This window comes from Ursus maritimus, unplaced genomic scaffold, assembly GCF_017311325.1.
Source record: "Ursus maritimus isolate PB19 unplaced genomic scaffold, ASM1731132v1 scaffold_18, whole genome shotgun sequence".
Lineage (NCBI taxonomy): Eukaryota > Metazoa > Chordata > Mammalia > Carnivora > Ursidae > Ursus > Ursus maritimus.
The window spans coordinates 31,353,045-31,365,658 of record NW_024424230.1 but is presented as its reverse complement, the minus strand read 5'-3'; positions in this window follow the sequence as shown (position 1 = coordinate 31,365,658).

Below are 12,614 nucleotides of genomic sequence, written 5' to 3'. Positions count from 1 at the left end.
AAGTCCACTTAAACTTGTTCAACAAAATGGGGTTTTCTTGAAAGAGACGAGGATATTCTTACAGAAACCAAGAAGAAAAACTCATACTGATGGACACTAAACTTGCAACTTCGAAAGTAGACAGTGATCATGTGATGTTGATCATGGTCCCAAAGGTGATGATAAGGACGTCATTAAAGGTATTGATGACTGTGATGATGATGATGGTGATGATGATGATAAATATTTACTGAAAGTTTTCATTTACTGGCTCTTTTAAAAGTATTTACATTTTATTTACTCAAATTTTATAACAGCCTTCTGAAATATATACTGTTATTTTTCCCATATTGTAGAGAAAAGCAAAATTTGGGAAGGTTAAAATGTCAAATTCCAGAGTTCAGATCTTAATTACCATTCTGTTCTGCATTTGTAGTCATTTATCTCAACCAACTACCCACATGGGGCTGCGTTTCTTTATATTTTATTCAAAATACAAAAGAAATCTAATGAGTTAAAAGCTAACCACTGGGTAGAGTGACCTTCAGTGAATTTTCTCACCTGAGCAGTGTCAGAGTACACAGGCTTTCTTTGTGACAGGCCCTGTCTAATCCTTACGCAACAATCACGGCCTTACCAACTGCATTTCATCTCCCTTAATTGAACCTTTTAACTGGATGTTGCCTTTTTTCCTCCTTATTGAGAAATTCTGCCTTTTACTTGGAGTGTGTAGTCCATAACATTTAATATAATTATTAGTATGGTTGGATTGAAGTCTATTGTTTTTTGTTTGTTGGCTTTGTTTGTTTACTCCTGCCCCTTAAGATTATTTGAATAACTTTTTAGAATTCCATTTTAATGCAACTATTGCCCTTTTAGCTCTCCTGTTTTCATTATATTTTTAATGGTTGTTCTATCGTAAGATATACATCCTTAACATTTCACAGACTACTTCGAGTTAGCCTTTTTATTACTTTACTTAAAATATGGGAACTTTTATCCATATAGATCTATTTAATACCCATCTGGCATTGTGTATGCTATTTTTTTGTCATATGTATTATTTCTATATCACCATAAACAGCACTAGACAATATTCTTTCTTCAGTCATTTGCATTTTACAGAAATTAATATTTTACATTTGCATATTCATATATATACATATACACATTTTATATATATATATAATTCTTATTTTGTCCTGAAGATCCAAGTTTCCCCTAGTATCATTTCCACTCACCCTAAGGTGAGGAGTTCACTTTTTATTTTTAATTTATTTTTTTTAGTATTTATTCTGGGTCAGTCTGCTGTTACCAAATTGTCTGTTTTCTTTTACCTGAAAACATCTTCATTTTGCTTCTATATTGTATCTCTGAATATAGAATTCATGGTTAACAATTTTTCCTTAGAACTTTAAAATTAATGTTTTACTCTCTTCCTGGTCTCCCTAGTTTCTAGTTTCTGATGAGAAATCTATAGTCATTTTAATTCTTGTTTCTTGTATGTAATATATAATTTTCTTTCCAGGTTATCTCGGTATTCTACGTTTATCATTGGTTTTCAACCATTTGACTATGTTGTGCCTAGGCATGGATTTATTGTTATTTATCTGGTTTGGATTTCACTGACCTTTTAAAATCTATAAATGTATGTCTATTACCAAATCTGCAAAGTTTTCAGCAATTAGTTCTTCAAATATTTTTTCTGCCCTATTTCCCTTTCCTTTGTTTCTGCAACTACAGTTTAAATTATGTGATATATTTTTATATCGTCTCATAAGAACCCGAGGGTCTTATTCATTTGTTTTCAGCCTTTCTTCACTAATTTTCTTCAGTTTTGATATAGATCTATATCTATATATATGTATATCTATCTACGTATACATAGATAAAGATCTAAATCTTTTTTTAACTTCAGGGTCACTGACTCTTTCCTCTCTCATCTCCATTGTGTTATTGAGCGTATATAAGTGATTTTTTAATTTCATATTTTTTCTTTTAAAATTTATATTTTTATCTAACATATTTTCTTGTCTCCTTTATTACAAATGTATTTTCCTTTATCTTATTTAGCGTTTTTATCATAGCTCCTTTCTGTCTGATAATTCTATCATCATCCCACAATTGCCCTCTGTTGATTGTCTTTGCCCTTGAGGATGAATCTCATATTTTCCTATTCCTTATGTTTTGAGTAATTTTAGATTACATTATGGATATTATGATCATTGAATTGTAAAGACTTGTATCCTATTCTAATCTTTCTTTTTTGTTGTCGTTGTTGTTGTTCTAATCTTTCAAAACACATTATTTAAACAATTTTTTTCAAACGATCAACTTCGTTAGCTAAAACACTAATCAGTATCTGCCTTACCTAGAGTGGGCAACTCAAATATCAGTTAAATTCTTTTTATTAGCTGAAAGTTTCTTTGAATTTGCTTAGCTCACTCATGATATAGAAATTAGCCAGATACTTGGACAGAGTTTATTCACACACTTTGGGGGCTCTGCTTTTCTGTTTACTTCCTTTAAGATTTTCCCCCAACCCTAATGTTCCGATATCTATGTTATCCCTGGCCCTGAACCTGTCCTCTATTTCTTCAGACCATAAAGACAGCAGGTTTTCTGTGAGAATTTTAGCCACCCTGGGCCATACTACTGCATGTCTGAGGTCTGCCTTCACACTAAAGCTGTGACAGTGAAAAACTCATCTCATGCTGTCCTCTTCTTCTAACTTTAGATTATTACTAAAATTAGTCTGTCTTTGTTCATTTTCCAGAGCCTTCATTTTCCAGAGCCTTCAGGTAATTGTTTTTATATGTTATTCAGTTTATAGTTGTCATCTGTGGTCGATTAAAAGCTGACACCACCAAACTGAAAACAGAAACTTATTTCTCTTATATTTGAATCATGTCTTCTGATCTATTCTAGAAAAGTAAGTGTATTTCCTCAGGGGCAGAAAAATAAAATAAAATAAACTTGCTTTGCAAATACTCTTTAAAATCTATTATTTATCTTTGGAATTTGGGTTTTAAAGCTCAACAGACAAAAATTAACTTTCTTGGTCATTTATTTGTGTGATGTTCTGTGATGGCCTATCTTTTCTTACAGTCATGGATAATAACATTTGTTTTAAAAGATGGAAGTATTAGGAGAGAAAACCATATATGAAAAGAAATTATTGACATTGAAAACCATACCCATTAAAATGTATCAAAATATTTCTACTACACAAGTGAGTATGTGATGAGATTAGAATTCAGTAGTGGTTATGGAAATGTAATGAATGGAAAAATATATTAAGCAAAACAATAGAATGGAATTTTTCATAAAAATGTGTTGATAAAGAAGGAGAGGATTTCACAAGTAACTCTAAGGATTTGCTTCTAGGCAATGTAAAATAAAGTTAATATTCACAATGATTGAAGCTTCTGGGAGACACTCAAGGCATTGAAGGAAAAATATTCTAGGTACTTTCTAACAGTGATTTTGACCTGTTAGGACATTCAGATAGATAGCTTATGGGCAGATGAAGTAAAGATCTAGTATAAAGCGTTTTGCCTGTGGATCTTAAAAATGACGAAGTTGAAAAAAGCACACTGTTTTTAGCACCTTAAGCTTTTTAGAGGACAAAAATGTAGGGTAAGAGTAAAGAAACAAAAGCAAAATATTGAATGGTATGGGGGAAAGACTGCTGACCTGTGAATTAGAGTACTTTCTATCCTGTATACTTGCCTCTATAACCAATTATGCATGCTTATTCAAATAGCTGTCTTCATTTTTCTGAGCTGTGGTTTCCTTATCTGAAAAATGATCATGTTGGGCCACATACTTTAAAAAGGGGTTGGGGAGCAGAGAAGCTAATATTTATTGAACAGCACTACTCACTACTTTTTTGATAAAGTTAAAAAAAATTGGCCTGGGTATTTCTTTTATTTTACCCTTAAAACAAAATATCTTTATAAGAAAGGTATTGTTCATTCCATCTTATACAAGAAAATATTGATACAACCTAAGTGATTGGTTAGATTACCAAAGAATAAGGATATGAGTCCCATAAAGGTTTCATGTATGCTGATCATAGTTTCCTGAGTGCCCTCCATGTAGCATTGCCTGTCCTCTATTCAAAACATAGCCAGTTAGAATGAAATCACAGATACTAAGAAGCAAAGCTTAAAGAAAAGCTCAGATTTGCAAGCAGAGATTTACCTAGTCTCCGTGGGATTGGAATCACCTCAATTTACTATGATCCACAATCTCATGTATTTCTAATTCATTAAAATATTAAATAAGGAGGGATTTAACATTCATACCTTTCCCAAATGCATATATTACCATTTGGCATTAGTACATCTTTTCTTTCTCAGTCAATTCTTGGTTGAAGTGATTAAAAAAAAAAAAAATCCTGAATAGCTTTAAACTAATTTGCAGGCAAACTTTTATAAAATCCTATATCAAATGATGAATTAAAAATCAAATACATTTCATATCGTTTCTCTCTTTCATCAGTTCATTTTGTGACCCTCTATCTAATACAATTCATGTTGCATGTGTTCAGTCTCCCCTTTGCTTATAAAAACATTATTTTCTGCTTTCCCCCTCCACACCCTCTGATTCTTAGCTGCATTTTGTTAAATTAAATTGGATAATAACTTTTTAATTTGTTAGTTCTCATGCTTGAAGTTCTTTTGCAATTATTTTTTAAAAGAAATTTCTAAAAATTCTCTTTCATTCTAATAGAAGATGATTTGCAAAACTGATTCCACTAAATGCATCCAAACAGGTGGTGGCCCTTCTCATTGTGGGGTTTCAGTACACAAGAAATATTTTTTAAAATATATGGATCCAAAGTTGACCCTTTTGAGGTCAGAGTTGAGTCTTTTAATAGCACCTCTTTCTTTTTCTTTTCTTTTCTTTTCTTTTCTTTTCTTTTCTTTTCTTTTCTTTTCCTTTTTCTTTCCTTCCTTCCTTCCTTCCTTCCTTCCTTCCTTCCTTCCTTCCTTCCTTCCTTCTTTTTGTAAACCAACAAGCAGATGTTTTTAATGTGGTCTATTGTTCTAATTATTCTCTGAATTAGATAATTCTCAAGAAGATAATAAAAATGCTTGCTCTGGTGTTCAGGCCTGAGAAGTGCCCCTGATGATTTCTAAGTTTGAAGCCACAGCTGTATTATCAGAAATATCTCCAGAATTTATGATTTTCTCTACTGTCTATCCTTTCACACCATGCTCCATTGCCCACATGCTCCCAACTCTTCTCCTTAATGCATTTTTCCTCTTTCAATCTCCTCTAAACTTCATATGGATGACTTTCCTGGATTTGATTTGTTCCTTCTTTTGCCTCTCTTCATCTGAGCCAGGGAATGTGTGATTCTGCAATGCAGACATGATTCAGCAGATGTGCACACACATATGTAAGGTATGGATGGATGCATGAGGCTGAGTTTGATGGTGGGGATGGGATCACGTTGTGTTCAGTAAGTTCAGGCTCCAAGTGTCTGGAATAAGGAATCAGAACAGAAACCTCTCTCTGGAGAAATAAAGGAATATCTGATCAGGGGAATGTGGGGAAAATAAGAGTGAGAGAGGAAATGGGAGAAGAGTAGATGGACAGCAGGATTCATGTTAAGCTGTTTATGATTTCATCAGTTTGAAATGAGACCTGGTGGGGAATAAAGAGGATAGAACAGCTGATTAGAAAGAGACACCAGGTAAATATTTATTCCCTTGAGTAACTGAAGTTTCTCAGTTTGCTTGCTGGTTGTTGTCATTTTCATTTTGAGAAGTTGTAAATTCTCAGAATATTAGAAGCACTACCGCTATTTGAATACAAACATAAAGTACATTTCAATTTCAAGTCTGTTTAAATAAAATAATCTGAATTTTTGTGTATCTGCACCCTTGTGCCTTTTATTAGTGGTAACGTTTAGAGGTGAATATGTTGGATCCCTTCAAACTAGTTCTAAGACTTATGGAAATTCCACATTTGAAAGACAATTTCTTGACATGGAAAAAATCAGGTGAAGCAAGTCTAACTGATCTAAAAAGTATTTAAAGTGGTATTTACATCTGTATCTTTGGGGTAAATACCCAGTACTGCAATTGCTGGGTCATAGGGTAGCTCTATTTATACAATGGAATATTACTCAGCCATCACAAGGGATAATTACCCAACATTTGCATCAACATGGATGGAACTGGAGGAGATTATGCTAAGTGAAATAAGTCAAGGAGAGAAAGACAATTATCATACGGCTTCACTGATTTGTGGAACATAAGGAATAGCATGGAGGACATTAGGAGAAGGAAGGGAAAAATGAAGGGGGGGAAATCAGAGGGGGAGATGAACCATGAAAGACTACGGACTCTTGGAAACAAACTGAGGGTTTTAGAGGGGAGGGGGGTTAGGGGATGGGTTAGCCTGGCGATGGGTATAAAGAGGGCACGTATTGCATAGAGCACTGGGTGTTATATGCAAACAATGAATCACGGAACACTACGTCAAAAAATAATGATGTACCATATGGTGACTAAGATAACATAATAAACAAAATTTTAAAAATACAAATAAAGTGATATTTAATGCTAAATTCATTAACTGTATATAAATTTAGTATATATCCAAATATATACATACATATGTGTGTGTGTGTGTGTGTGTGTGTGTGTGAATATAGGGAGACAGAAATCATACTCTTTGTGGAGATTATACATTTACAATGCTAAATTTTACTTTTAAAATGCAGTATACAAGAATTGTTTGATTAAAAAATGATTTTTATCTACTTGAAGAGCTTAGCAAATTAAAAAGTTTAACTTCAAACAAAATTCAAACAGAAGCAACTATGATCTGTTTTCATCCTGTCTGTATGTGATCCCAAATCATCAACAGATGAAGCTTTTTTATTTCTGATAACTTTCAAATAGCAAAAAAGAAATAAAGTTACCTTTCATTTATGAGTTATCATTTTTCCTCTCAATATTTTGACAAATAACATGACAGAAAAATGATTAAGTTTCTCATTTCACAATGTGTCTTCTATGTTATTTATTGTCAAAATAAAAGTCACTTTGTGAATCAAAGTTTTTAATCTTTTTTTCTTCTCCAATCTCAAAAAAATGTTTTGTCAAGAAACTGGTTTTGGTAAATACCTCTCCCCCACACACACCTAATGACAGGTAAGTCCTTTTAAATGACTCATTGCTAATTAGTTCAGAGCAACATTCCAAAAGAATATTTTATTTTTGGAACCTCATTTTATTGATTTTCTGCTCCAGTAGCGTGACTAATGCACATCACAGTTAGAGCTCTGCAAAATGTTTGCAGCAAAACCCCAAACCAGGTGATAATCACATGATATTTACCTGGTTTCTTTACTATGTTATCAACCAAATCATCAGGCTCAATTCCTGAAAAGGTTCTTGGCTTTTACAAGAATTCCTAACAATACTGGGCATTCTTCTGTGTCAAGATCATTTCTCTTGCAAATTCCCAAATTCAATCTCAAAATGCAATGAAATGCTATGGTTTTGGCTGTTCTTTGCTTTTTATTTTTGGTTCACTGATGCTTGAAAGTCAAAATGAAACTGAAGTACAGGCCCTTGGGAGCCCAAATGAGTAATTTAAATGAATATCAATGAATCCAGCATGCTGAGTTTTAGCAGCACAGGCAATGCCAGAACCACAAAGTGTCCAGAACTTACTAAGGATGGCAACTGGTTTTAAAGATCAAGGTGGAGAATAGCAAATTGCTTTTCCTATAATAAGCTGTGTCTCTATAGCATTCTTTCTCTCTAAGACTTTATTTCAGGCTTTCCATTTGTGGTCATATCTACTGAATAGTTGAGTTGAAATCATTCATTTTCCAGGACTACTGCTTACCTTGCCACACAGAAAGAGAAATAATGCTTAAATTTATCAGAAAAATTAACTTGTGATGCTTCTTCCTCCATATTTACTCTCAGAAAGAAAACAATAAGCATTCACATACATGCCTTTTATTCAACTTACCACAAAAAAAAAAATGTTTGCAATAAATGAAATGCAGAAATAAAATAGCTTATTCAAAATATAATGATTTTGAAAACAAAATAATATATATATATATTGATTTAGCAGCTCTAAAATTATAGAACTTGGGAAAAAATTGGTAGTAGAAAGCAGAAATGATGATGGCTCTAAAGAAAGCTAATGAAAACTAATGAAAGCGGTGGCTCCTCTGAAGAAAAAAATTTGTATATCATACAAAAATATACACTATTTCAAGGGATTCATAGATTCAAGGCTTATAAATGCTGATCATGTAAGGGAACCTTTATTAATTATGAAAGTAATTGAAATAGTTTATAGTCTAACCTGTCAGTAATTTTTTTGTTCAAATTCAACATTAGCACCAAACATTTTTTTTAATTAAATATATTCTTGACTTATGACTCAGTGTTTTAAATATAGAAAATAAATCTATAGTGCTTTGAGAGGGAAAGTTTATAATTCAAAAATTTTATACCCAGCTGAATTGTCTTGCATGAGTCAAGTCATTAAAAATAAATAGTAAATGTATAAATATTTAAATAATTATCATTCATTAATACTTTTAAAAATATGACTAGAATGTGAGCTTTAGGCCAGAAGTTCCCAAAATTTCCCAGAAATGACAACTTATTACCTCAGTAATTTTTCATAGTACCCTATCAAAATAAATACCAAATAGTTCTTTATTTACAAGTTAGATTAAATAACTTAAATATTTATGTTTTAAAACTTAGAGATGTCTGAAAAAATAATATGGAGAAATTAAAAACAGTAATATTTTTATTTCACTATTAAATTACCACCATTATTTATTAATAGGATAATTGCACCTGTTGGGTACTGTGCAACTTTTCAAACATTGGAATCAGATTGGATACATTACCACTCATATCCAGTGGAATCATAATTATAATGAAATATTTGCTTCTCATCACAGCACCTCCTGAAAAATTGAGTTTTATAAAGATATGTCTGTGATCTAACGTTGAAGCTGTAAACTACCTTAACCTGATAGTGTTTAATAGATGTTGCTATGTTTCCCTCAAAAATTTAAAATAACTGAGGTTTCCTAGGGAACTAGCTGTGGCAATCTGGGCAGAACAGTACATAGTTTTGTAACTAAGGCTTTAAGGAAATAAATATTATGGACTCAAAAATGTAGGAAGTCAGGTTGTAAACAAACATAGGGTTACCCCTTATATAATTTAACACCAATTTCATATGTTCCATTAGATTTAGGCTTGTTAGATATATTCTTCAGCATAGAAGTAAAATTTTGGTGGAAAGAAAAATGTTTAACAGCTGGCCTGTTTTTTTTTTTCATTATGTACTTGTAAATCTAAAAAAATTGGACAACTTTTATAAGACAAATAAATTATTTTTTAAGAACTCCATACATCCAACATTACATATACCAGTGCTCAAACACACACACAGAAAAAATTCCAAGAGTAAATGCACCAGTACTTTAAAACATAATTCTCCCCCTGTGGTAAGCTGTGGATGGAGGAGGTAGGATTTTTTCTTCATTACATTCTTTCCATATTTCAAAGGTTTTAATAATCTGCATACTTTTCTTTGTAATAGAGGGAAATAAATTTATTTTTGAATAGAATTGGGAAATATTAATAACAAAAGCATCTTTATTAACTGGGATTAATAGCAAGAATTTTCTGAAAAACAGTCAAGATCATAAAAGGATCATGAAAAAAATAGCTGAAAGGGTAAATCGATTTATGGATGAAACCTCAAGTGTAGGGTAAGCAATAATATTAGTGCAGTGTCTATGATATTTTTCTGATTTTGTTTTTGGAAACTAACTCTAAATTTGTATATTCCACAGTTTTATTTAAGATTTAAAATATTTTGAAAAAATGTATGAAAGAGAGTTCTGTTCTACAAAATAACATGCACATATGAGATGCTATCATCTCAATAATTTTAGGACTATGCCCTTATCCTCAGGTGGTAAGGTAAAAGAAGGGCATGTCCCACCTGGTCATTAGGCAAGATTTGTTTTCCTCAACAGAAATGAGTCCATTTCTGGGGGTGTAGTTTTACAGCTTCTCCAAATTCTAGACTGTTGTGGCTTAAAATCTGCCCCAATATCTATTTTAAATATCCCTTAGGACACAAATACTACATCTTCCTTTTTCTGCCTTTTGGTCTCATTATAATATTCTGTTTCTCATCTGAGGATGGTATTAAGATATTCAAAGAATTATATAATGAGACAATTATATTCATCAAACTATTTACAAAAAAATGATGTTTGCTTTTAAGATATATATATAATTAAACTAATGGGGAAGGGGAAATGAGCAAATTCAGCAGGGTCAAATGTTAGGACTTCTGATTATATCTAAGTAAAAGGAGTTCGGACATGAAAATAGAAATCAAATTTCTTTTTGCTCATGTGGCTTCATTTCTTATACTGTTTTCCTTTATTTGATATCATAATGTAAGTAATGTTTGCAATTTGCTTTCATTTTAGCTTTGGTTCCCCCCCCCCCGGGTTTCTAATTTCATTTCCATATGTGGATTGTTTTACCACCAATTAGTGCTAGATGACATGAATAAGGGTTTCTTAAAACTATTTTCAATTCTTTTTGAACTACTTGGACACATTAGATGGCAATTAGTCTGAATTCTACCCTCATCCTCTAGCCCCTTATCTCATGGAACAATTAATTACCTGTTGAATGGCCAAAATTTAAAACAAAAGAAATAAAAATAATAATTACAAAAATTGCTAGTGAACCATAATAAAATAGTTATTTCTTTTAATATTTGTTAAACATATACAGCTTGCTCAACAATGGTTTCTTTATCCTTATAATTATCTTCTAATTATTCTACAGTGATACTACAAAGTTAATAGTAATTAGTTTATTCCCAAAACAAAAAACAAAACAAAACAAAACAAAATACTATCACCACAAGGCTTTCAAATAGCAATTTATAATCTTCAGGAATATTTACCTTGATTTTCAGGAAAATAATACCACTAGTAATAATCGCTTTCATTAACAGAGGTGCTACTTGCTCTAAATATGCTTTCATATATATTATTTTATCAGGACCATAATAGATATCACACAGCTAATATTATTATTTCCATTCCGTAGAAGAAAATATAAGGTTGAAAAATTTAAATGACCTCTTAGGAATCTCATGACTTAAAGTGTGTCCAAGTGTTAGCTGATCTTCAGCACAGTAGCCAGTACTAGATCAAAATTTCTTTTGTACTTAGGTACTTTTTTTGTTTGCTTACAGTCTATTTCCCCTTATCAGTTTTCAGTTCCTCAAGGGCAAGCAACATGTGTATTTCATTAATAAATAACAAAAAATGAAAGGTATAGTGGCTATTTAATAAATATATTTTTAATATATCGATAAAAGTTTCTAATTCCTGATCCAAATATTTATTTTGCCACCCCACTATATTCTCATCTAAGGAGTAACACATGGCTTCCACAGTCCTTTTCCATGCCCTCCCCCATTTATGAAAATTCTGGATACCATAGGATCACACTGGTGAAATGACCACCAGCCAACTTTATTTCCTCCCACTCTACATGTGTCTCCTTGCAACTTGTCTTTTACATTTTGCTTTTGATTCTGCCTCAGATCAGCTAGTATCAGAGACACACTAGCCTGTGTCAGTGCAAATGTGCTGATGTTTATTGGGCAACATTTTGACTGTTGTCAATAGGAGGAAAATGTCCAGCTGAGCCAATCATGACAACTGTGGAGGAATAAAGCCTGCCTTCACCCCACACCCACCATAGGAATGAGCATCCTGGAGACCAAAGCAGTTCTAAACCATATCAGTGAGGTTAGAGTTCCACATTTCATATACTGAAAGTGACTGGAAAGATCACTCTATCTCTCTGAATTAGTTCCTCACTTATAAAATGAGGATGATAATGGCTATACCTCTAACCAGATGGTTAGTTGAAGAATTATATTAATATTTATAGGGGCACCTGGGTGGCTCAGTTGGTTAAGCGACTGCCTTTGGCCCAGGTCATAATCCTGGAATCCCTGGATCAAGTCCCACATTGGGCTCCCTTGCTCAGTGGGGAGTCACCTTCTCCCTCTGACCTTCACCCCTCTCATGTTCTCTTTCTCTCTCTCATAAAAAATACAGTCTTTAAAAAAATATATTTATAAAACAATACATAACATGATATATAAACCCAATGTTATTACTTATTATTAGAATTTTTCCTCCTGGTTCATAAATGAGAATAGTGCATGGTTAAGTTTCTGTAATATGTGTGCTTGTATTTGTGTATACAGGCATACCTTGTTTTAGTGTACTTTGCTTTATTGTGATTCACAGATATTGTATTTTTTAATACTTCAAGGTTTATGGCAACCCTGAATTCAGCAAGTCTTTGGTACCATTTTTCCAAAAGCACTTACTCACTTTGTGTCTCTGTGTCACATTTTGTTAATTCTCACAATATTTCAAACTTTTCTATAATTACTATATTTGTTATGATGATCTGTGATCAAGAACTTTGATATTACTATTGTAATTTTTGGGAGCACCACAAACCATACACATACTAGACAGCAAACTTAATTGACAAATGAGT